This window comes from Mandrillus leucophaeus, unplaced genomic scaffold (assembly GCF_000951045.1).
Source record: "Mandrillus leucophaeus isolate KB7577 unplaced genomic scaffold, Mleu.le_1.0 Scaffold211, whole genome shotgun sequence".
Lineage (NCBI taxonomy): Eukaryota > Metazoa > Chordata > Mammalia > Primates > Cercopithecidae > Mandrillus > Mandrillus leucophaeus.
In genome coordinates this window covers 126,221-154,138 of record NW_012102155.1, presented here as the reverse complement: position 1 = coordinate 154,138, position 27,918 = coordinate 126,221, and the positions used below count along the sequence as shown (strand labels likewise).

The 27,918-nt window shown below is 35.0% G+C and overlaps 1 protein-coding gene and 1 long non-coding RNA gene across 2 annotated transcripts in view; one reads left to right on the top strand and one right to left on the bottom strand.

Annotated features, from left to right (window-relative positions):
- The window catches only part of NAALADL2 (N-acetylated alpha-linked acidic dipeptidase-like 2), a 68,271-nt gene that overhangs the window by 19,030 nt on the left and 21,323 nt on the right, over nt 1–27,918 (bottom strand). The gene's annotated exons all lie outside the window — the stretch shown is intronic.
- On the top strand, nt 8,417–11,493 carry LOC105539911. Its single transcript, XR_001006121.1, has 3 exons — nt 8,417–8,483; nt 9,585–9,797; nt 11,407–11,493. It is a non-coding gene; the product is annotated as an uncharacterized LOC105539911 (long non-coding RNA).

The following is a 27,918-nucleotide window of genomic DNA, read 5'->3' as shown; positions in this document are numbered from 1 at the left end:
TTTTCCCCCAAACTAGTTTCTTCTGGTGACATGTGTAATTATACACAAAATTACACGATTTAATTAACATTATGTAAATAGTGATAGTTAAAGTGTGAAGGAAAGAGTTATCTTTTTGAAAATGAACCTGAATGTTTTGGACAGACTTACACAGATTAACTGATGAAATTTGAAAATTTTATTCAATTATACATAGAGACATAACTGAAAAGATTATTAATAAGGAGAGGAAAGGAGTATATTGACAAGGTAGAACAAAATCTGCATTGCAAGTACCTATTTCTTGCTCCGAGGTGAAGAAACTGAAACTAGGAATGTTAGATGAATGTGTTGTTTAAACAAGAAAGTAAATCTAGAATTCCAACTCCCAGAACAATACTCAAAGAAAAGTTCTTTGTCTTATACCAAACGATTCATAATGTGTGTTTCAGTTAAAATAAAATGCTTTTTCAAGCATCTAAACATCTACTGGTTCTGCTTGTGTCACATAAAAGGATGTTTATTCTTCAGGCGGTATTTAGTCAAAACTATACTCCTAAAAACTGAGAAAGCACATAGGTATCATCTTGAGTTCCAACTCTCATGAACTGGTGGTAGTGACTTGAAGTACTAGATGAACAATGGATCTGGGGCTGTTTGTGGCCCCAAAGAAAGACGTCTGTCATTACTCAAACTCCTGTTCACAGACCCTGCTTCACTGAAGATTATCTAGCCTATTTTCTTGATAGTAATGCACAGGATTGTTGAAGTAATCAATGCATGTATAAACCAAGTTATCAAAATGAAGAGAAAAAGTCATAATTATTTAGTGTTGGTAATTAAGTTAGCCAATCCTAGTAAGTCTTTTGAAATTTTGTATTCTAAATCCCCGCTTTTCCTGTTTATGAAATCTGAGACAACTAAATAATTGTTACATTTCCTATTTACTAGATGCTCTAGACTCTGTGGTCACTGTGTGTTTAAACAACTGCTCAATCCATTATTAATTTCTTAAATTACACTTAAGGAAAACAAAATGCATTTGTATTTTTTATTAATAATGCTGAGTTTCATGGATGTTTGGCTCTTTTTGTCAGACGTGTGTCACTATCTGAAATACATACTAGTTTTTAAAGTAATTGACTTTATTTTGTGGGCTCAGTTCTATTAATCTATATCCACCTTTTTTTCTTGAAACCTAATATTTAATATACGCAGAAAATAATGCATGCAGTTCTTAACTGTACCCTTTGGAACCATGACCCTAAATAGAGAAGAATAAAAATAATGGGTTCTTTGTACTAGACGTCTTGATACAAGTCACCTTGACATTTTGTTCCATGCTTAATGAATGTTCTGGCAGGCGTGCTAATCCAATATCCTGAAAACAACATTACTCAGTGAATTCTGAGCCATACAAAAGCCAAGGCCTAAAGTAGTAAAATATGTTCTCAGTTGAAATTATGTAAATGTCATGTAGTCTGTGAGATGATTCCTCAATTGTATAAAATACATTAAGATGATTAAGTCATATGTGATGGTTAGATGACAGAATTTTAATACTTTTAACACAGGGAAGACATATCCAAAAGAGTCTACATTTTAATACAAATAAAGTCATAGAAACTCTCATCATATCTAAGAAAATTTAGAAAGAATTTTACAGCAGAAGTTGACAGAAATTAAGGAAAAATAATTACCTTGAGAGCTCATTCATGAAGTATTTATTAGGCACCAACTGCTATGTGGGATATGAAAGAATTACAAAAACAATCTTAGTTCCAAAGGGATTGTTGAGTTTTGAGTTAATTCAAATGGGAGTGATTGAACAGTTTCAGAGTTATGGTCTTCTGCATATTTGGCTAATATACTTACAATAAAACAAAAGAAACTCTGAAGTTAAGGAATTCCACCTATTTTTCTTGTTCATGAAGACTTTGAAATATAAATTAAATTTTGAATCATTTTGAATATTTTATCTTCCCTACCTCAGAAAGAGATAATTTAGAGATGTTGGAGATAATTTGTAAAAATACCATGTAAAATCTACCTTGTAAAAATACCATGATATGCTAATAAAAATTTTAGTGGACATCACAGCCTGTTATGTAAGTTTATATAGTTTTATTTTTCATAAATGATTATGTATGATAATTCTTTGCCTTCATATAATTATTTGAGTAAGATTTCAATATTGTTTTCTAAGAAATATACTTACTTATATGACCATCTAGCCATGACTACGAGTACTAATGGCTATAGCTTAAAATTAAACTACAGTCATATATTACTTAACTACAGGGATATGCTCTGATAAATGCATCATTATATTATTGCATTATTGTGCAAACATGTGATAGCATGTACTTACACAAACATAGATGGTATAGGCTACTGCACATCTGCACTACATGGTATAGCTTATTGCTCATTGGCTACAAACCTGTACAGTACAAACCTGTAGTATACAGAATACTGTAGGCAATTATAGCACAATGATAAATATTTGCATACATAAACACATCTAAACATAGAAAAGGCACACTAGAAGTACACTATAAAAGACTAAAAAATGACCTGGGGCCTCATGCCTATAACCCTAGCACTTTGGAGGCTGAGGTGGGTGGATCGCTTGAGCTCAGGAGTTCCAGACCAGTCTAGACAACATGACAAACCACATCTTTACAAAATATACAAAAATTAGCTGAGCATAGTAGCACACACCTGTAGTCTCAGCTACTTGGGGGTTGAGTTTGGAGGATCACTTGAACTTGGGAAGTCAAGGATGCAGTTAGCCCAGATCATACCACTTGCACGCCTGCCTAGGTGACAAAGTGAGACCTTGTCTCAAAAAAAAAAAAGTAAAAAAACTGTACACCTGTGTAAGGCACTTACCATGAATGCAGCTTGAAGGACTGGAAGTTTCTCTGTTTGAGTCAATGAGTGGTAAAGGAATGTGAAGCCGTAGGACATTACTACTGTAGACTTTATAAACACTGTACACTTAGGCTATACTAAATTTATTTTTAAAATAGTTTTCTTTCTTCAATAATAAATTAGCCTTAGCTTATTGTAACTATCTTACTTTATGAACTTTGTAATTTTTAAAACTTTTGGACTCTTGTAGTAACACAGCTTAAAACACACACTTTACTGCTGAAAAAATATTTTTTTTTAAATATCTTTGTTCTAAAAGCTCTATGTTAATTTTTGTTACCTTTTAAACTTTTTTGCTGACAATGAAGATACAAACACATTAGCCCAGGCCTACACAGGATCAAAATCATCAATATCTCTGTCTTCCACCTCCGCATCTTGTTCCACTGGAAGGTCTTCAGAGACACACTGGGAGCTGTCATCTCCTATGATAACAATGCCTTCTGGAATACCTCCTGAAGGACCTTCCTGAGGCCTCTTTACAGTTAACATTTTTTTATAAGTAGGAGCACCCTCTAAAATAACAATTCAAAGTGTCAAATAGTAAATACATAATCTAGGGTTGAAGTCGTTTGTTATTATCACCAAGTATCATGTACTGTACTTAATCGTATGTGCTATATGTTTATAGGACTGGCAGCAGTAAGTTTATTTACACCATCATCACTACAAACACATGAGTCGTGCATTGTTCTTTATGTTACCAGGCAATAGGAGATATTCAGCTCCATTATAATCTTATGAGACCGCTGTAGTATATGTGACTGAAACATCGTTATTCAGCACATGGTTTTATAACATAGGTTTGCCTTTGTGTATTATGTTAGACACACTCATCAAAATCCCATTAAAAACAATAAGAATAGTTTTTAAAAACATTTGTCAATTTGAGAACTAACTTGAAAGTAGGAGGATATAAATTTCCAACAAGTGCATATTCAACTTTATTTACGGTTTCATTTTTAACTGAGTTCTCAGATATTTAATCTCTTAAAAATAAGTGTTGACTACAAATTGAAATTACACATTTCAAAGTAAAAAAAAAAAATACTCTTCAGAAAAATGTATGCTGGATACTTGCAATACGTAATTAGCTTCACCACTAATCTCTCATGTACTTTTTGAAAATAAGGTTATTAAAGAGTTGAGCCCAAAGGCAAGGAACACATAGCAAGGAAGGTACAAAAACAATGATATTTTAATCCTTAAAGTACAGCAAATAATTGTGATATTGATATATTTATCACAAAGCATTTTCAATGATGCCTATTCTTAAAATTTTGACATGTTACAGTTTTAAAAAAATGGCTTCATTGAATGTCTCTATTCAACTCCATGTAGCAAGGTAAACTTTGCTTTATCTTTTTTAATGGAATTTGAAAATTGCTTTTCACTTTCCAAATGGAGATGAGGTACAGTGACAACAATCGTTATTGCTACTGTTGAACAGCTCTGAATAAATAAAGGCTTTGAGGATAAACCATACCAGCTTTGCCGTCCTGTGGTTTTATTCACACATAAAGTGTCCGCTCAGAGAAAAATCTTGTCTGACAGTATTTTGGAACCATTTCTTTTCCATTCTTGTTACTTTAGTATTTGCTATTTTTATGTACATTTTTGAGATATGTGTGTATATATGTATATATTTTATGTAAAAATACATGTATATGTAAATTTGTATATGTGATATGTATACACATACTGTTTGTGTGTGTGTGCATGTGTGTGTGTAGTATGTTGTGTTTAATCAGTCCTACACTAGACTATGAGGAAAAATTCTAAGTGTTTTGCCTCCCCCAATCATATAACTGAACAGTAAGCTGCTAATTATACTATGAAATATTACATGTTATAGTAATAAAAATCAATAAGAATAAAAGACATTCCACACTAAACAAACGTATTTCTGTTCTAAGAGACCAAAGGGCTGATAATATAGTTTATAGGCATGAAAGTGAAGATAGAAAACCTTGTATTACTTACAGGTTGTTGAAAATTTCCACAGCAGCCTGTCTTGATATTCTCAAATTACCATATTCTTCTTTTCATTTCAAGAAACCTTAGTTTTCATTATATTCCCATTATATTCCCAAATCTTAATTTGCATCAAATTTCCTTTGTCAAAATAAAAATTTATTTACAGAAATACTACTCATACCACTAATTATCCTACTTGAATGCATAGTATGAGGTTCACCTGAATACCTAATAGGGCTTAGAAAGAAGTTACTTTCTAGTAACTGAACAAAGTTCATAAAGTCACTTCTAGGCCAAGTACATATCATGCCTTTATATGCTTAATGCTATAAAAAATACATTATTATTTTTGCCCTATTGAGGTAGGAAGAACACCTTAAAGAAGTAAACATTTTGAAAAAAAGTGAATTACATCTAAAGAGTAATATCAATAACAGAGAGAGGGAAAAATAAGAAGAAAATACTAAGTGGTCAGTATCAAAATTATGTTCATCTAAGTGTACAGTTCATGCTGTTTCCCATGTAAGAGATCAAAATGCACTGCCCCCAAACATGCTGTTTTGGCCTATTTGTTATTTAGAATAAAAAACATTTGAAAAACAGCAGATGCAAGAAGCGCACTCTGAACTTCCTTTTGCTTCCTGAAAGCAGATTAAATTCCTATGTGAAAGACATGCTTATCACTAGGGAAGTGGAGACTGACAAAAATCTACACAAATAAATCCTGTTGAACTAACCAACCAATCTTATCTTCCTAGTTATTTTTCCACAATTAACTGCCCTAGCCCATACTCCTCTGTCTTCCCGCTTTTCCACAATTTACTATTCTTTGTTCAGCCTAGTATATAAGCATTCAACTTCATTTCTTTGAGTCTTCATTTTGGTGTGTGTGTGGGATGGCTCTCATGTACGTGTAAAAATTACTAAATAAAATTTGTATGCTTTTCTCCTGTTAATCTGCCTTAGGTAAGTTTAATTCTTAGACTCAGCAAGAAGCCCTAGGAGGGTAGAGAATAAATTTTGCCTCCCTTACACCTACAAGGCAAGCTTCCTGCCCCATCACCACCATTCTCTCTCTCCATGATCTGGAGCACATTAAAGTTATTTAACTCTGAAACTCTTCTTCCTCACTTGTAAAATGGAAAATATTAGTCCTTACAACCTAGGGTTTTTATAATAAGTACATGAACTGAAATATGTAAAGTGCTTAGCACAGTGCCTGGCATATACAATAAAAAGCTTTATATGTGTTACTTATGCTATTATTTGAGATGTTTGCGTTTGGCTTCCTTGGGCGCATAAGCCCACAGCCCCGTAATTCTCAACTGACTTTGGCCTTAGTAACACAGAGCTGTGAGACTGTAATACAGAGCTGTGAGACTATCAGATGACATCTCCTGCCCAGGAAAGAATTCGTCCAAAAAGAACTTTCCAGTAACAAGAGAGAGACCACTTCTATAGGTCACTTCTAGGCCAAGTACATATCATGCCTTGTAAGAGTCTATACAAATAAACTAGCTACCCTTTTATATTTGACCATGCCATTAGCTAATTGAAAATGCCACCCATTCTTTTTTTCCTGTAACTATTCTACTTCCCTAGTGCTACTTTTTTTCTCTATATATCCTTATGGCCAAACCAGGAAAAATCTATCTGGCACTCTGGACTGTGCTTCACAGGGAATGAATCCCTTCCTCCACATCCCTAGTAATTCAGCCCCACCAAATAACTTTAAATTTTATATTGCTTAAGATAGGAAGGTGTTGGTTTTCTAGCCAGACATATGTTAGTCACAAAGAAGAAAGATTATTTTAGAAGATGTATGCAGGTCAGAATAATCAGACAGCCAATAGTAGTGGTATACACACAGACACATAGACTGCATATGAAAACATTACGCTAAATGTATTTTAAACTATTAGAGAAAATGTATCTTGAAGTTCATCATTAGGTTGAGAGAAGCAAATTCTTTGTAATTTTTAAAGGATCATGGTAAATTATTGAGGAAAAGTTCTACATTTTCTGACTGGGAGTATCGGAGGAGATCCAGCTACTGACTCTCAGAGATACTGATGAAAGGAAAGACTTTTGTGGTCTGGATAAACTATAGCACTAATTTAACACAGTTCAGAGTCCAACTAGTCATGTTTTGCCAACAACCTTAGGCAGAGTTTGTTGATTTATTCTGAGTGCAACCACAGAGGCTGATGGTTTTATCATACCACTCGTCACACACTCTTGTAACTCTGACAGATATTTGTCTCTTCTTGGCAAAGCTCTTGAAGAACACGAGTTTCTTGTTCATTGTGTATTTCTCCACATTGTGTATTTACTATCTAAACAGTAGATAGTAAATAAATTTGATTGCATAAATTAATAGTGATAAAAGTAATAATTAATACTTGAACATTTAGTATATTCTTACCCATATTCCAAGCATTTTGCATATTTTAATGCATATAATCCTCAAAATGACTTAATGTCATAGGTACTATTATTATTTCCATTTTATAGAGAAAGAAACTGGATACAGAGAGATTAGCTTAACATCACATAGCCCTTGACAAGTAGAGTCAAGATTTAGAAAAGTACATTATTGAAAGGGTTTTAATTTCAATATTTTAACTGCTTTTGGATTTAGTTTAAAACAATATTCCAACAGGAGCTAAATTTGAAACTCATGGATGACAGAAAAAAAGCTTCTGAAAGAAACAATACAATAGACCTTTTCCAACTTGCCAGAGTGTAGCAAACCCCAAACTGACAAAAATTCACAGTTTCATCAATAAGAAGACAGCAAATAAATTTTTCTCCTTACTCCATGACACTGGTTCCCTTTCAAAGTCAAGTTAGATAATATGAGATAGTTGCCTGAGAGTGTTTTGTAACAATGGAGTCAGTTTATTATAGATATTAAGCACTCACCCACCCACCCTAAACATTTAAATCTGTGTCTCTTTTAATGTAGCAATTTAGGGTTGAACCAGCAGGTATTTTCTGAGCATAATAAAGACATTGTTCCAAAAGCAAAAATATAAAAATAAAGAATATAACCTTCAGATATGTGCTTCATAAACTCTGACTCTATTCCCTTCTTATCCACTGTATCTCTGTTAAATGCCTGCCCCTTTTGATAGAGGGGAAAAAAATCATGAATTGAGACTTAATCATCGACAAACTTTCTATAAAATTTCTTGAATAATTTTTATTAAGCAAAATTGGGATCAAAGTCCAGTCTTCGAGATGCAGACTTTGGGATAACTGCTTCTTAATGTAAAGGGAATGCAACAGGTAAATAAAAGGGGAAATCTGCTAAAATAAAATTAAGCAGTTGAAGACAGATTTTAAGTTGTATTCACTTTACTAAAAATGGTAATCGATGGTTTCCATAAAAGAATTGCTCAGAGAGGTCCAAACAAATGACTACGGGGGAAGAAAAAGACTGTGTTTTCTGAATGGCAGTTGTTGGTAAAATAAGGACAATAAGAGAATTAGAATGTTGGATGGGGGAAGGAGAGCCAATGTTACAGGCTTAAAGAATGAATGAGCAACACGGGATGAAAGACAGCAGCGAACAGGCTACTAGGGAGGTATGTCAAATGGAGGAGAGTACAGTAATATGAAAGAGTTGAGGGGAGAATGTTTGATTTGTTTTAAGACAGGCCTTGGAAGTATGTCTTCAAATCAGAGGGCAGAAATCACTGTAGCAACCAGAACGATTGATAATGTGTAGAAATGAAGGTGAGAAGAGCTCTGAAAATTGGTAGAGCAAGGTCATAAGGTAGGAGAAGGAGGAAAGAGGGGTGGCCAAGTTAGCTTTGGAAAAAATCACTTTTACTCTTAGACAGAAGTGAGGGAGAAAAAGATACACACGGTAAGACATAAAGGGATGAAAAAGACGGAAAGTTCCTGTGCTGGCTCAGTTAAAATACTTTATGACTCAATTCTATTAATATAATTTACTTGCTATTGTCCACTAATACTGCAAGTGTGGTAGTGTCCTGGCTAATCACAGCTACAACTCTTCTAGCTCACTGGGACTCCTGTGATGTTAACACATTATTGCTTCTCTGTTGAGTCTTGTGGTATCTGTGTAGTGTGTGACAACACATTGGGGTTAGATTTCAGTGATTCTTTCTGATGGGGTGCCCAAAGCAATTTCATCCATGATTACAGACTTAGATGAATTCAGGCGAACAGACATTGCAAATTAGCAAAAGAATGCTAAGGAAACAGCTAATGAGAATTTAAAGAGAAAGTACTTTACCTTTGGATCATCTAGTTTCAAGCATAATGACTAGAATAGGATAGGCACATAAATGTTTGCTGAATTAAAGGATTTATGAATGAAGCAAATAGCAGAGTTTTTGTTTGTTTGTTTGTTTTAATGGGGTTTTAGAGAAATCAGATTATAGTTGCAGAATTTTAGTAGCTAAAAGGTGAATTTTGAGTAACAACTATTATTACAAGTAATTTCATCTGAAAATAATATTATTCAAAGATAAAGAAAATATTCATTTTCTATATTAAGTATGACAGATGAACGAATTTACATTCAACAAACATTTTAAATTTGAATTTTGTTTTGTTTTGTTTTACTTAATGTCTGAGACAGTCACTCCTGTGGACTCCCATATTTACTTTTCCTTTTTAAATCTTCCTGCTTCTACATTTGCCATCCCCTATCACAGACACCTATAACAACATTACCAACCACAGTTGGGGTAATGGAGAATTTCTTAAAAAAAAAAAAAAAAAAACAGGCCTTACTACTTTCTGATCATATCTTAGACATATCATAAGCCCAACATCCTACTTTGAGTCAGTTCAAGTCAATTGGGTATAAGAAAAAATGTTGGATATTTGGGAACATCTATAGCAACACTGTATAGTGGAACTATAATGTAAGTTGCATGTGTAATTTTACATTTTCTAGTAGGAAATTAAACTACATAAAAAAGAAATACATGACATAGTTTTATTTTATTTACAGAATATTATAATTTCAACATGAATCAATATAAAAATTATTAATGCTACATTTTCACTTCATTTTTATTTTGTGGTAGTATGGCTTAAAATCAAGTGCATATTTTATACTTATCTTAATTTTCACTAACTATATTTCACATTATCAGTAGCCACACATTGCAAGTGGCTACCACATTGAACAGCATAGATCAATAGGTCCAGATTACACAACTACAGGCTATTTTTTAACTAAACAGCTAATTGAGTTCCTTAAAAAAAATTATTCAGAATTATTTTTTTCCTGAAAACAAACCAATGAGTCAGGCTTATAACTACTTATATCTACTTTACTATATTGTTAGGCTCTGTAAACTCTTTATAGACATCTGATAAGGGAGTTGCAGGAATAAGCCAGACATTTTTTAAAAATAAGGATTTAAAAAAAATTTGTCCTAACCTTTTCTTTTAAAATGAATATAGGTAATGAAATGGAAATCTGAAACAGCAGTTTATTTATTTATTTATTTATTTATTTATTTTTTTTTTTTTGAGACGGAGTCTCGCTCTGTTGCCCAGGCTGGCGTGCAGTGGCCGGATCTCAGCTCACTGCAAGCTCCGCCTCCCAGGTTTACGCCATTCTCCTGCCTCAGCCTCCCGAGTAGCTGGGACTACAGGCGCCCGCCACCTCGCCCGGCTAGTTTTTTTGTATTTTTTTAGTAGAGACGGGGTTTCACTGTGTTAGCCAGGATGGTCTCAATCTCCTGACCTCGTGATCCACCCGTCTTGGCCTCCCAAAGTGCTGGGATTACAGGCTTGAGCCACCGCACCCGGCCAGCAGTTTATTTCTTAACATTCTTATAAGTCAAACATTTTTTGCTGCATGCTGCCTGTATAGAGGTCCTGTCTATGTCTAGCTTACCATAAATCTTATTGTTTAGAATTTTCATATCAAGGAAAGCAAATAAATATCTTATAATCTTGTTAAAAGAACATGAAGATGTCCTCCCACCACTGAGGCCTTTCATCATGTAATTCAGAGTAAAGATTAGTGGTCATGTTATCGAATCCTAAAATAATAGTGTATATTAGTAACATTGACAGATCTTTAATTGTAGCAACACAAAGTGTACTACTAACTGTACCACACATCATCAATAAATAGGAATTTAGGATGCAGTTTGCTGCCTTGACCTTCAAGCTCCAATTGTGTTTCAGTCATCAAGAGTTCATACATAGTATAATTTACAATCTCTGAAAAGAGACTATGTGGACACAATAAACCACATATGTTATATGGGGGAAGAGTGGATATATAGTTGGCTTTATGGTCTCAAATTCAGTCAACCTTACTGGCAGAATTCACTTATGTTAATTCATTGCTTTTCAATCAGTAGCAAATAGCTAGTGTTTACTGTCATCTTTTTTTCTATGATCTTATAACATGTGTTCATTTTAGAGAACTTTAGATATTGTCCTGTTAAGCCAAAAACATTTAGGTCTCAAAGATCTCTCAGCAAACATTTTTCTGATTATCACTTTAAGATGAATACTCCTGAATTACAGGAAAAGTTAAAATTATACTCTCCTATACCAGAAAGAGAGCTACAATCAAGATGACTTTATTTATGGACAGTAACATTCCTACTTATTCTGAGGTCATGCTACCTGAACACTGCAATCAAATTAAAATAACTGCAATCAAATTAAAATTATTTGCCCTTGGAAGGGCAAATAACTCACAAAGTCCAACAGACTGTCCCTTAAGAGATTTGGAATAATACTGAATAACTGAAGCAATCACCAGCAGGTTCTAGCAGCTAGACACAATGACATCAATTAGAAGTAACCAATAACAATACAGAAACAAAAAGAAAAATAACAAAACACTAAAGTATTAATTCACTTTTCTAGTTTTCAGTAGCAGACTATCTGCAGTTATTTTGTCATAGAGGCAAATGACTCTCTTTGAGGACTTTATTGTATTATAAAAGAATATATAACTTGACCTTCAATTAACAAGAGAAAGTTAAATGTTATTTAAGTGGATTTTGAGAAACATAACAACTGTGATACCTTTCAGTAAGATTTTCTTGAGAAATACCCTTCCACTTTCTCATTAGCATCTCTTGAAGACTGGAGTCTACTAATTATAAGATCCTGCTTAAGTACCATCTACCTGTTATCATGATGCCTGCCTAAATCCTACCCCAGCTGAAGAAAACAATAACACAAATCCTTTTACTCCTCGATTTCTCTGTAACTGCTTCTTCACCTTTTTGGCAGTTATTGTTGAAGATATTTTATATGAATTTTAGATTCTAAGGCACAGGAAACACTAAAGTGTTGCAGAAGAAACACTAAAATGTCACAGAGGTTAGGTTACAACAGCAGGAAGGATCTACTATTCCTAGGGTTGGAGAATGGAAATATTTGGAAATATTAAAGCTTAGAAGCTCAAAGGAAGTGTCCTGTGAAGTTGAAACTCAGGCCTCTGAATAGGGGCCACTGCTTAGCTATAACTGATGTCTCTGAGATCAGAGATGGAACCCTGTGTAACTGGACCCCAGACTTACAAGGAAGGACTTTAGTCCGCTTGCGCTGGTGTCTCTGATGAGTATCGTGAGTCTGATTTAACTAATGTTGGAAAAAGTGAAAATCAGTATTATCTTCTACTACTAGAATGAACTGTCTCCACTTAGGTGAAGAAGCATTGTTAGGGTGACAATGACAGGAAAAGAAAGCTAAAACAGGAACAAATTGTAAATAGAAAGAAGCATCTTTTCTTCCTCCCTCTGGCTTCCAGCTTTCTTTTACTACTTCTTATTAGAGTTTATCAGGGAGTCAATTGGCAAAGTGAAAATGCAGTTTATAGAGTCCTAGTCCGAGGTTAACACAAGATAGTATACAAGGATGGGATTGCAACAACAACAACAACAAAATAAAGCTTAATAAACTGGCACATCTATTCAGAAGAAAGCCACTGTCTAATCTACACTCATATTCCTTGTATTATCTGGTGCAGTGAGCTGAATGGTGACTGCAGAGATATGTCCAGATTTAAATCTCTAGGACCTATAAATGTTACCTTATTTGCTAAAAGTGTCTTTGCAGATGTTGATATGGTTTGGCTGTGTCCCCACCCAAATCTCATCTTGAATTATAGTTCCCATAATCCCCACGTGTCTTGGGAGGGACCCAGTAGAGGGTAATTGAATCATGGGGGCAGTTCACTCTTGCTATTCTCATGATGTGAGTGAGTTCTCAGGAGATCTGATGGTTCTATAAGGGTCTTTTCCCTCTTTTGCTCAGCCCTTCTTGCTGTTGCTATGTGTAAGTTTCCTGAGGCCTCCACAGCCATTCGAACCTGTGAGTAATTAAACCTCTTTCCTTATAAATTACCCAGTCTCGGGTGTGTCTTTATTAGCAGTATGAGAACAGACTAATACAGATGTGATTACGGATTTTGATATAAGGAGATTATCCTGTATTATGTGAATGAGCCCTAAATCCCATCACAAGTCTCCTTGTAAAAGAGAGATGGGGAGAGATTAAATAGATACACAAAGAAGAGAAGGCCATGTGAAGACTGAGGCAGAGATTGGAGTGATATGGTCACAAACAAGGGAATGCCACAGTCACAGGAAATGGATTCTCTCTTAGAGCCAAAGAAAACGTGGCCCTGCTGACCTCTTGATTTCAGACTTCTGGCCTCCAGAACTGGAAGGGAATAAATTTCTGTTGTTTTAAGTCACCTAATTTATGGCAATTTGTCATGAAAGCCACAGGAAACTAATACATTTAGGTTATGCCTTTTACATAATAGATATTACAATTTTATGAAGTAAGTAAAATCAGAATCACTAAACTTTTATTTACTCAGAGAAAGTTTAATCTACATAGAAAATCTACTAACATAACACTAATGAGTTAAGATAAATGGAACCTGTCTAAACCTAATCAAAAGTATATGCAAAATTAATAATTTAACTTTGGAAAATATGATTTTATGGATTATCAAGCCTTTCAATTGTGACTTATAATAATAAACGTATAAAATAAAAGGGCAAACATTTTCTGAAGTAAAATGAAACATAAGTACTCATCAATCTCTAGTAGTTAATCTAGAAAAATATTTTACTACATTTTTAATTCTTAACTCTCTATGTCTGAAATGACTTTCTATTCACCCATTTGATATTCTATTTTAGGAAAAAAGATGGCATTATGAATCAGCTTTGAAAAAATGCCAATTCTTTAGTTGTTCAAAGCTGTCTATTTAATTTCATGGTTAAGAAAAGAAAAGAGAAATTGGAAACACAGGAAATGTACAAACCACCTGCAGAGAGGATACTTAACATTTGGTGCCTATATTACATTCTTCCCTGTAAAACTTTTGTGTCTGACAAGGCTACATTTTATTGGCTTTTGAATTATATTGTGTAAAATTAGACTGAGTTAGCATATCATCCAAACTCCCTGGTGTAGCATATGTAAGCTTTGATTAGAAGATGAGACCTACTATGATTAGCAATAAAAGAATTGGAGGCACTGTACCTGGCACAGTTGAAGGCTATCCCTTCCAGAAATATTTGGCTATGTTTCCTCCCATTTCACATTATTGCATAAAGACTAGATTACTATTTGCATATAATTATTTTGGATGAGAAAGAGAAGGCAAGGCAAATTTTTAGTCTACATTAGGATTAGCCAAATATAACTAGACAGATACAAACAGAATTTCTTCTCCAGATTATTTAGTCATTTAAAATGCGTAACAAAAGTAATCTTGCCTTGTCAATCATATTATTTGAGCTGAAGTCAGCAGAATCTCATTTAGAAAAGATTCATTGTTTCTACATCATAGCTGTTAAAACACACTCCTCATGGGAAAGACCTGCTATTCTTGATTTCTTCCCTCATCTTTATTCTCATGTCTAATCCATCACCAAGTTTTTGTAGATTATATGTCTGAAATGTTACAAATTAATCTCCTCTATATTTGCGTTCCCACCAACATAATCTCTGTGATGATTAATTTTACGTGTCAATGTAGTGACGCAATACTGCCCAGTTGTTTGTTCAAACACTAGTCCATATGTTGCTGTGAAGGTGTCTTACAGATGCAATTAAGATTTACAATCAGTTGACTTTAAGTAAAGGAGATTGCCCTTGATAATGTGGGTAGGCTTCATCTAATCAGTTGGAGGCCTCAAAAGCAAAACGTGAGGTATCCTGAAGAAAAAAGAACTCTGCCTTGGACTATTAATACAATATAGAAATTCTAAGTAAATTTATAGCCTGCTACAGCCTGCCTACAGATATTGGAGTCAAGACTATAACATCAACTCTTCCTTGAGTTGTCAGCCTTCCTTATCCATAGATTTCACACTTGCCAACCTCCTCAATCATATGAACCAATTCCTTAAAATTACACACAGACACACACAGAGACACACACATAGGGACACACACACATATGCACACACACATATACATGCAATCTCTTACTGTCCTATTGTTCTGTTTCCCTGGAAAATCCTGACTGACATGCCTAGATTATTAAAAGAGCCCATCAGTGCTAATTTTTCCATTTCTTCCATTACCTCTAAAATCTGTTTTCTACGTAGCAATCAGAGATATACAGAATACATGATGATAGATTACACATAAATAGACAAAAACTATGTTATAATATACCTATAATCAGATATTAAAGGTCCTGAAAATAAGACTTAACCCCTCTAGGCCCTTGTTTAATTTTTCAGTCTCAGCCCAAGTTACTCCCCCAAATCTATTTAGCTACCTTAAAGGAAAAGGTGATGTTTCTTTCCTTCAAGACAATTGTAAAGTTTGTGATGACATATTTATTTGTTCTTTTGTCTGCTTATTTTCTGTTTCTTCCCAACAGAAAGTAAAGTCCCAAAGGGTAAGGTTGATATTTATATTTTTGAGCATTGTATTCTCAGTGCCTGGTATAGTTTTGCATATGCATATTAATTCATAAGCATATGAATTCATAAGTATAATGGAATCAGTAGTAATTTTAGATAAGTATTTTGAAAAAGTGACATCAAATTCTAACTTACAGGTAAGAAAGGTAGTAAGATTAAAAAGAGAATCAGGAAATGCAAGAAACAAAATATCACCTAAGCCATAGGCATTAATCTTATAGTCTAGATAGGAGTAACAGCAAAGTATTAAATATCCATTTTTGTATGTGTAAGATAAAATATATTCTACTTCTCTTTTGGCTCACAATATGACCATTTTGTTCAAACTCTGTTTGAAATCTTCTTTTTATACCACTCCAGTCTGTGAAGCTACTACAATTTTTTTTTTTTTTTTTTTTTTGAGACAAAGTCTCATTCTATCGCCCAGGCTGGAGTGCTGTAGAGCAATCAGCTCACTGCAACCTCCTCCTCCCAGGTTCAAGTGATTCTCCTGTCTCAGCCTCCGGAGCACCTGGGACTACAGGGGCGCACTACCACGCACAGCGAAGTTTTTGTATTTTTAGTAGAGACGGGGTTTCGCCATGTTAGCCGTGCTGGTCTCAAATTCCCGACCTCAAGTGATCTTCCAGCCTCTGCCTCCCGAAGTGTCAAGATTACAGGCGTGAGCCACTTTTGTTTGTCAAAAAACAAATGCCTGACTGCATTTGTTTTTTAAAATAAAATTCAGAATGGCTGCAACCAGGTTCTATTCCTTAACTAATTTATGTAATTTACCATCTCTGGTAACTTTGAAGAAAAGAAAAAGTCATTTTTCTGAACTTCAGAGCCCTTACCAACACCATGGGGAAAATACCAACCTGGATGAGTAATCTGATAGATCAAAAAACTGTATACGGTGCCTCTGGGAGTACGCGGAGAGAGAGACGGCTTTGAAACAAGAAAGGCCTGGTAAAATTACCAGCTCCAACAATTATTACATAAGCTATTGTGAAGCCCAGAGATATACATCCAGTATATTAAGTGTCTGGTACATGAGTTTTATTTAGTTCTTAAAATTCTCATAGGCAGTATCCTGATAGCCTAACCATTGTTTGATATGGACATGTATTACACATGGAACAATCCCAATAAAACCTAGCGTGGGCCGACAAAACCCCAATAAAACCCCATCATGACCAATTATGGCACAAGGCAAGTCCCCGTTCTTTTAAGATCTAGGGAAAAGGGCATAAAGGACCAAGAAAGTTTCTCTGGATAAATTAGTCAACAAACATTTTTCAAAGTGCAGAAAAAGATACAAAATTTGCAACAGTCATCACACAGGACTTGGAAGGTAGAAGTAGAACCTAATCTGCTTTCTTCAGCAACGGTTGCAGGCAGACAAACAGGCAAATGTCAAAAGGAGATTCATAGAATTTCTCAGAGAACTGCTGGAAGTTGCCTGCCTGAGAACGGCAGGCGGCGGGTGCTGTCATTGAAGGTTCTATTTCAGTTCTGGTAGTTCCTGATTCTATGAAACTTAGCTTAAAGAAAGCTAAAGAAACTTCAAGCTTCCTTGACTTTAAAATACATCTTTTTTTGTTTATAATAATACGGAACACTTCATGAATTGTCATGTCATCCTTGCGCAAGGGCCACGCTAATCTCTGTATCATTCCAATTTTAATATATGTGATACCAAAGTGAGCATTTCCATCACTTTTATATCTTCAACACTTCTAATGCACATATGTACTTATAATTCTATTGAAATTATTCCTAATTTGAATACCTAGATTGCCTTCTAACTTTCTCAGTGAAACTTGTCAGATAAAGGTAGGCTTGGAGGAAATACTTGAACCCCACTATATGTAATTTGAGGGTTTGTTGCAGTTTTATAAGGATTATATCAATTATAAATTAAATCATGTATTATATTTAACTCTAATTATAGACTATGGGGTGAGTACTTCCCATTTCATCCATTATTGCCCTTATAAATTTCCAAGTTGATCTAATCTAAGTATGATTATAAATTTACAGACCTATATTTTTTAATCAGTTGAAAATGTTGTAGTCTTGTGTTTTTAGCAAGCAGACTGGTTAAGCAGCACAGTCAAGTGTCGTGGCTGGCAAACCAGGTACTCCTTCGAGGTGACTGTGGAAACAGAGGCAACATTCATGTTCCTTTCCTTATCAACTAGTGTAGCTCATGTAAGATTTCATTTGAACAAAGGATTCCACTGGGGATGGTGTACAGGACTAAATATGTGCTTTATAGAATCGTGCCTATTGGCTGCCTGTCCTTTCCTTGTGTGTCATCTCAATATGCCATACTTGCTCCATAGTTTTTGTGGCTTACAGATCTACTTTCTTATTATAAGAAGAAAATTTTGCTACTCGTAATCTAGAAAATATCAAGTGCAAAATGATTCCTGAGCATTTCATCTACTAAACACATGATTTACACAGCAATTGGAAACTTTAGTTTCATTATGTAGCAAAATGAGGTTTCAGGTGCTTCAGTACAAAGAAAATACTCAGCATGATCCTTTCTCTTAGTTCTCTTTGGATCACATTAAATCAGAAAGATATTTATACCCATAAAATAAAATAAAATAGCAGATAAAATAAAGGAGAGAGAAAGAAATGCTAAAATGTCTAACATGGCTTCATAGGGAACCCATTGAACTAATTATTTCCCTGAAATGCATTTAAAAATATGGAAGTCAATTTGTATTAGTTATGAACACTTCCTCAACTAATATTTTCATTATCTTACAGATTCACTAGTTTATCTCTTCTTACCTAATTGATTAGAGAGTAAATGTCATGGAAGTTAAGTGACTTATTCTGGAGCCTTTTGGGTCTTCAGCCCACAACTCTTAAGTTCCCAGTCTACTGAGCCCTCCCCTATACTATATTGTTATTTATGTAAAAACATTTTTAATTATAGTATATGAGATTTGGCAGAGAAATATGCCTACTTTTTAAATTACATCTAAGATTTACAGAGACACAAAGGGATAGACACTATTTTGAGACAAGATAATGTTACTGATTTAGGACAATAAGGCATATGTCTTTTCCAGACATAGGGATAAATTTGGTGTCTCACAGATGCGATTTTGTCACTATCAAGGTTAAGGGATGTAATTCTGAAATGTGGAAAACTTAATTTATACATATTTGGCTCTATTAACACTAAAACCTAATTAAATTTATTGGTGATATCTGAGCAAACTAGGGATCATTTGGATCAAATGTATGTGGTATTGCCTAGCAGAAAGAGTACTGGTTTTAAAGAAAACAAACTAGATTTGAATCCCATTTCTGCCACATGTTAACTTTTCTAAGTCTTGGTTTTCTTATATGTATAAAGGGAATAATAAGACCAATCTGGCAGAATTGTTAGAAGTGTTACAAATAATACATGAAAAATGTGCAGCACAGTCCCTGGTATAAACAAATCATCCTCTATGGAAAGTATTGTTGTTATTGTTAGTCTTAATTATTCAATGTACCATCAAGTCACAACTCACTCTCAGACTGGCAATGGGTCTTGACTTGCAAATATGACAACAGTGATTTTTTTCTCACTTTAAATGAGGATGTACCTTAAAACTGAAAGAAACATTTTTATAAAACCCAAACAGTTATACACAAAAGGATTACTATTTTGATACTAGCAGACTGGATCCCAGATTAATTACTCTTATTTCATTGTCAATTGAAATTTTATTTTTTTTGGTCAGTTTTTTTAAAATTATTATTATACTTTAAGTTCTAGGGTACATGTGCATAACGTGCAGGTTTGCTACATATGTATACTTGTGCCATGTTGGTGTGCTGCACCCATCAACTCGTCAGCACCCATCAACTCGTCATTTACATCAGGTATAACTCCCAATGCAATCCCTCCCCCCTTCCCCCTCCCCATGATAGGCCCCAGTGTGTGATGTTCCCCTTCCCGAGTCCAAGTGATCTCATTGTTCAGTTCCCACCTATGAGTGAGAACATGCGGTGTTTGGTTTTCTGTTCTTGTGATAGTTTGCTAAGAATGATGGTTTCCAGCTGCATCCATGTCCCTACAAAGGACACAAACTCATCCTTTTTTATGGCTGCATAGTATTCCATGGTGTATATGTGTCACATTTTCTTAATCCAGTCTGTCACTGATGGACATTTGGGTTGATTCCAAATCTTTGCTATTGTGAATAGTGCCGCAATAAACATACTTGTGCATGTGTCTTTATAGCAGCATGATTTATAATCCTTTGGGTAAATACCCAGTAATGGGATGGCTGGGTCATATGGTACATCTAGTTCTAGATCCTTGAGGAATCGCCATACTGTTTTCCATAATGGTTGAACTAGTTTACAATCCCACCAACAGTGTAAAAGTGTTCCTATTTCTCCACATCCTCTCCAGCACCTGTTGTTTCCTGACTTTTGAATGATCGCCATTCTAACTGGTGTGAGATGGTATCTCATTGTGGTTTTGATTTGCATTTCTCTGATGGCCAGTGATGATGAGCATTTTTTCATGTGTCTGTTGGCTGTATGAATGTCTTCTTTTGAGAACTGTCTGTTCATATCCTTTGCCCACTTTTTGATGGGGTTGTTTGTTTTTTTTCTTGTAAATTTGTTGGAGTTCTTTGTAGGTTCTGGATATTAGCCCTTTGTCAGATGAGTAGATTGCAAAAATTTTCTCCCATTCTGTAGGTTGCCTGTTCACTCTGATGGTAGTGTCTTTTGATGTACAGAAGCTCTTTAGTTTAATGAGATCCCATTTGTCAATTTTGGCTTTTGCTGCCGTTGCTTTTGGTGTTTCAGACATGAAGTCTTTGCCCATGCCTATGTCCTGAATGGTACTACCTAGGTTTTCCTCTAGGGTTTTTATGGTATTAGGTCTAACATTTAAGTCTCTAATCCATCTTGAATTAATTTTCATATAAGGAGTAAGGAAAGGATCCAGTTTCAGCTTTCCACTTATGGCTAGCCAATTTTCCCAGCACCATTTATTAAATAGGGAATCCTTTCCCCATTTCTTGTTTCTCTCAGGTTTGTCAAAGATCAGACGGCTGTAGATGTGTGGTATTATTTCTGAGGTCTCTGTTCCGTTCCATTGGTCTATATCTCTGTTTTGGTACCAGTACCATGCTGTTTTGGTTACTGTAGCCTTGTAGTATAGTTTGAAGTCAGGTAGCGTGATGCCTCCAGCTTTGTTCTTTTGACTTAGGATTGTCTTGGAGATGTGGTCTCTTTTTTGGTTCCATATGAACTTTAAAGCAGTTTTTTCCAATTCTGTGAAGAAACTCATTGGTAGCTTGATGGGGATGGCATTGAATCTATAAATAACCTTGGGCAGTATGGCCATTTTCACAATATTGATTCTTCCTATCCATGAGCATGGTATGTTCTTCCATTTGTTTGTGTCCTCTTTTATTTCACTGAGCAGTGGTTTGTAGTTCTCCTTGAAGAGGTCCTTTACATCCCTTGTAAGTTGGATTCCTAGGTATTTTATTCTCTTTGAAGCAATTGTGAATGGAAGTTCATTCACGATTTGGCTCTCTGTTTGTCTGTTACTGGTGTATAAGAATGCTTGTGATTTTTGCACATTGATTTTGTACCCTGAGACTTTGCTGAAGTTGCTTATCAGCTTAAGGAGATTTTGGGCTGAGACAATGGGGTTTGCTAAATATACAATCATGTCATCTGCAAAGAGGGACAGTTTGACTTCTTCTTTTCCTAACTGAATACCTTTATTTCTTTCTCTTGCCTGATTGCCCTAGCCAGAACTTCCAACACTATGTTGAATAGGAGTGGTGAGAGAGGGCATCCCTGTCTTGTGCCAGTTTTCAAAGGGAATGCTTCCAGTTTTTGCCGATTCAGTATGATATTGGCTGTGGGTTTGTCATAAATGGCTCTTATGATTTTGAGATATGTTCCATCAATACCGAATTTATTGAGCGTTTTTAGCATGAAGGGCTGTTGAATTTTGTCAAAAGCCTTTTCTGCATCTATTGAGATAATCACGTGGTTCTTGTCTTTGGTTCTGTTTATATGCTGGATTATGTTTATTGATTTGCGAATGTTGAACCAGCCTTGAAATAAGTTGTTAAATGTCTAGTCAAATTGTGTTTGAATGCTGTCTGTTAAAATGAGGTATGTTCTTTGTTTTAATATTGACAAAATGAGTGACTGAAAAAAATGAGGCTTGAATTTCAGTATATTAATTGGTTTTTCTTAAAATTTGGGAGCTTTTTTGCTCCTTTTAGAAGTGGAAACTACAAAAATATGAAAGGATACATAATTATAAAACTAATGTATGTATTTATTCATAAAAGGGTAAAAGGAAATGTATATAATGATTAACATTACAAAGATTTTGTATATGAGCCAGGTCTTCAACCTTCTTTTGGAAATTTTACATTGTCATTGCGTAGATTATAAAATTTTGCATTCTTACATAGATTCTTTTGTGCAAGTGGTCGCTATTAAAATATGTTAAAAGCATTATGGTAATTCTTAATCACTAGTTATTTTTCATAGTCTAAAGAAATCAGAGGCATTGCTGATAGAATTAATGACAAGAGAAATAATGCTGGGGTTTTAGTTCTGTTCAGACCACCCACACCTCACTAAAAGAAAGTACAACCCGAACAAAGTAGTCATTATCCTAATCAAACGCGGAACATGAGGTTCTATTGGGACTTATATAACTAACTCTAATTAAAACACCATGAAAACTGTATAATGAGATCATTGTTATTCTGAAGTGATTTGGGGGGGGTTGGGTTTCAACCTCTTAATTTTATGTATGTACTGAATATGTAGATGGAAATTGATTATATAATACCTGAGAAATGTGGCTTTTTAATAGTTCTGTCTCATGTCATTGCTTGCCTAAGTATAAACCGATTTTAACATCTTTCAAAAGCAAAGTTTTGGGAGCTTGTGTGTTTGAAAAATACTTTTAGTGGATTGCTTTCTTTGTTTATTCTTGGTTAAAGGGAGAAGCATCTTGACATTTACATTGCTATTTTTCTGCTTTCAAGGATGCTAACAAAAAAAAAAATGATCTTGGCTAGGATTAGCTTGAAATGGTCCCCTGAACTTCCACAAGGTCATTCTGGCAATCTCTGAAATAATTTCCTTTATTATGAACCTGCTGTGACATCTTACATAAGGACACAATGCCAGAGATACACAAGGCATGCACATGTATATACACATACATGTACTGTCCCTCAAATTACAAATAGGCTGTGCTCCCCAAACTCCTGATTATGGCCATTGTTTGGAACTCAGAAGTGTTTTCCCAAAGAAAGAACAATGTAAATATAGTTACTTAGATAGTCCCTGTAGTCTGCTTAGCCAAGATTGAACTGAAATACCATACATAAAAAATAACAATGGGATACTAGACCATAATCAATAGTTTTGTTTTAAATGTAATAATTAGACTTTAATTCATCTCTAATGGTGGTGTTGGAGGATGTTCACTTTTCCTGAGTCCTATTTCTATCTAGCAGTCAGAATTAGACACTAGCTCATGTTTGCTTTCTTGATTTCTCACGCCTTTCAAATCAACACAAATGAAAGAGTGAATCTCTGATTCTCTTTTCCAAAGCCACACCAAATTTCCTATCCTTTTGTAAAATTTCCCGATAAACCTATCTTACCACAGTAATGCAGCAGTGTGTGTGTGTGTATGTGTGTGTCAGAATGGGGAAGAAAGGAAACCCTTATTACTGTTTAACTGCTATCTCTTTAAATGTGGAGAGAGAATAAAGATGAGATTTTTACGGAGATGTGCCATCTTAATGCATAAATGTGGGGTCATGTTCATATACCTTACACACATGTTATTAGCAGCATATTAATAGAAATCCTTTGTCATTATATTTTTGTTTGGAGCAGTTTTGAAATCCCATGGCTTTCTATTTGTATACTAAAAGATTAAAATCAAAGATCTTTCTGTTTCTGTTCAGTTTAGTCCAATCACTTTGAATAAAAGAGAGGGCAATCATTATTGCTCTCTCATTTTAAGACTATGTAAGCTAGTGTATGGGTGAGTGAAGAAAGGAGATAGAGACACAAGAGTAACCTCAAGGACTCATACCCTTAAACATTGGAGTAATTTGTGACAAGGCTAGAAATCTTGCTGAAATTTGCTAAAATAAGCTAAGAAGACGCACTTTTTAAAAAGATATTAAATTTCAACCACAAAATGTTTGGTTCCAAAATCTAAAAAGTAGTTTAAATGTCAAAACTTAAAACGTGTGGGAGAATATGCCCCAGAAGACCATGATGCTTATACAACAGTACTCCCCAAACTCCTAAAGAAAGTGATTTAATAGAAGTCTTTTCTATTGGAAAAGGTTTGTCATTTAAAGACCCAAGATTTATTTTAGAAGCTAGTGCTACTTAGATATTTTATTTACTCTTTTCTTAACTGCATATTTAATGTCACTCCTCAAAGTCTATTTTCTATGAGATGTTGCAACCCCTCAATTGGCAAGCAATAAGCAAAGGTTTAATAAAGGGAAGGACAATACATTGAAAATTAAACATGAAGGAAATACTTCACTGCTGTGATTCTGGGGAGAGAGAATTGGTGTCACTTAATTTTTAAATATGTCTCCCTTGGTTAATAGTGATATGGGGGAGCTTTGGAAATAAGAACATTATCAGAGTCTGAAGTATTAATAATCTTTTGAGATCTGTTTTAGAGCTGAAAACCTGATGCTCAGAAATGCTAATTATCTTGCTGCAGACCATTTAAGAAGAAAAAGACAAATTTTCATCTCAAATCTCTTCCTACTTTTAAAGATCCCAAGTCCAGTGCTCTCTTATAATATTGTTATTTGGTGTTCTTAATTTTGAAAGCTATTCTAATGTGAACAAGTGAGATGCTTATCACAAAAAGCAATATTAAAACTATATTGTATGACGAAAAGCAATTCAACAGAGAAAGGAGAGTCTTAACAAACAATGCTGGAATAACCAGACATCTATATGCAAAAAAAAAAAAAAAGAATTGAAACACAGACCTTATCCTTTTCATGAAAATTAACTCAGAATGGATCACAGGACTAAATGTAAAATGCAATACTACAAAACTTCTAGAAGATAATATAAGATAAAATCTGAGTGACCTTGGGTTTGACAATAACTTTTGAAGTATGACACAAAAAGCATAGGAAAGAAAAGTTGGTAAACTGAATTTTATTAAAACTATAATTTAATTTTCAAATTTCATTAAAATTAACAACTTCGGCTCTGCAAAAGGCACTGTTAAGAGAGTGAAAAGATAAGCCATAGTCTGAGAGAAAATCTTTTGCAAAACATGTATCTAATGGAGGACTGGTGTCCAAAGTATAAAAATATGCCTGAAAACTCAACGATAAGAAAAAAAACCCTCAATTTTAAAAATGGGCAAAAGAGCTGAACAGATACCACATCATATAAAATATGTAGATGGCAAATAAGCATATGAAAAGATGCACAACATCATATACCATTGGGGAACTGCAGATTCAAACAACAATGAAATATCAACATACATCTGTTAGAATAGCTATAATCCAAAACACTGACACAAATGCGGATGAAGATGTGGAGCGACAGAAAGTTTCATTGACTATTGGTGGGCATGAAAAATGGTACAGCCACTTTGAAAGACAGTTTGGCAGTTTCCTACAAAACTAAACATAGGCTTACCACATAATCCAGCAATTGTACACTTTATTATCTGCTGAAATAAATTGAAATGTATGCCCACAAAAAAGCCTGCACCAAAATATGTATAGTCACTTTGTTCACAACTGCGAAAACTTGAAAGCAACAAAAATGCCCTTCAATAGATAAATGAATAAACAAACTGGTATAGCTATACAATGGAATACCACTCAGTGATAAAAAGAAATGAACATGGAGAAAATGCACTGCATATTGCTAAGTGAAAGAAGCCAATCCAACAAGGTTGCATGCTGTACTATTCCAAATATGTGACATTCTGGAAAAGGCAAAGCTATGGAGACAGTGAAAAGATCAGTGGTTGCCAGAGGTTCAGTAGGAAGGAATGAATAGGTGGAGCACAAGAGATTTTAGGGCAGTAAAACTGTTGTATATGACCCTGCAACAGTGGGTACATATTATTATACATTTGTCAAAGCCCAAAGAATATACAACCTAAAGAGCGAACCCTGATATTAAACTATTCATTTTAGTTTGTATCTATATTGATTCACCAATGTTGTATCAAGATTGGCTCATAGTAACAAATATACCAACACAAGATTTTAACAATTGGGATAACTGTGTCTAGGAAGAGGGGATGCTGAGGAGTCATACGAGAATTCCGTACTTTCTGCTCAATTATTTTCTAAGCCTAAACCTGCTTTAAAAAATAAAGACTATCAATTTGTTTAAGAAAAGCTTTTTATAGTGGGAATGCACAGGTTTACCAGGTCAGACTTCTTGCTCTGCTTTTGTAGAGTAATAACTACAGGGAGCAAAAAAGGATCTAATGGCAAAACGCGGATGCCCAGAGATCTCTCCAGACACACACAGTACCCAGGAGTGGTAGAGCACTGCCTACTGGAATGACAGTAAAGGAAGGAATGAGATAGAAGATTTAGAATTCTTAAGAAAATACAGAATCCCCTGTCTACTCAAGAGCAACAAGTCAAATTTTACACTGCCGAATTTGATAGTAGTGATATTTTCGTGACGCTTTGTAATTTTCAACATACTTTCACTGACGTGGTCCCTGAACATAGATATTGTTTTGCTGGCTCCCCACTACTGACCAAGTTCAGTACTTCCAATGTACTTCACAGCTTTTCCATTTATGGCGTTGCAGTCTATCCTGGTGCCCTTTCCCTCTCCCCTTACTCAGAATTAGATGCCCCTTGAAAACAGAGGTTGTGAGAGTTAATAGTCTGTAGAGCTGGAAATGACTTTAGAAATTATCTTTATCCACAGATCTTCATATAATTACATGTAGACACAGAGTGCTTTACCTAAATGGCTAGATAAATAGGGCAGAGAAGAGGCCCTTTCCAGTACTCAATCCTGTTTTCCCACCTAGACCTAGAGGAATTCTAAGATCAATCTGCAACAAGATTCTTAGAGACACACAATCACTAAATTAACCAATTCTTCCTAAACATCACCTCCTAAATTGGCCCTTGGCTCTTCGTTCCTGACACCAACATGTCAATTCATGTTCTTTTCACCCCATGCCTTTCCTACTCCCATATTCTTCCTAAAGGTTTCTGCTCTCTCCTGACTCCAGTGCACCCTCTCAGGAACACCAGATAAATCCTCCTAACAACACACATTTCTCCATGGTTTTTTTGTGTCCTTGAAAAATAAAGCCCAAACCTCTCAACAGAACATTTAAGGGACTCCACAATTTGATCTTACCTACCTTTGCATAACCATGAACCCAATGACCATTCAAACTAGTCTACCTTTTACACTTCACTCCTGAGCACACCACACACAACTTCTCCTTTGTGTCTTTCTTCAAACTGTCGTCCTGGAAATGCACCTTAATTTAATGGGCATACTATCATTCCCTCAAGCCCATATACATCTTTCTCTTTCCCTATAAAGTCTTCTGTGGCTGGGCATGGTGGCTCACGCCTGGAATCTCAGCACTTTGGGAGGCCGAAGCAGGCAGATCACGAGGTCAGGAGTTTGAGACCAGCCTGACCAACATGGTGAAACCCTGTGTCTACTAAAAATACAAAAATTAGCCAGGCATGGTGGCATGTGCCTGTAATCCCAGCTACTCCGGAGGCTGAGGCAGGAGAATCGCTTGAACCCAGGGGGCAGAGGTAGCGGTGAGCCAAGATCCCGTCACTGCACTCCAGCCTGAGCGACAGAGCAAGACTCCAAAAAAAAAAAAAAAAAAAAAAAAAAAAATTGTATTTCTTGACTACCACAAGACAATACTTTCTCTCTTCACTGAATCACAAAAGTACTTCTTGGCTGTAGTATTCATTGGGTACTTTGAGTAAGTATTCTGTACCTGTATTTGATATATAATTTATGTATTTTAGCTCTTGAATTAAATTAAGCTCCTTGAAGGTAGGGATCTTATATT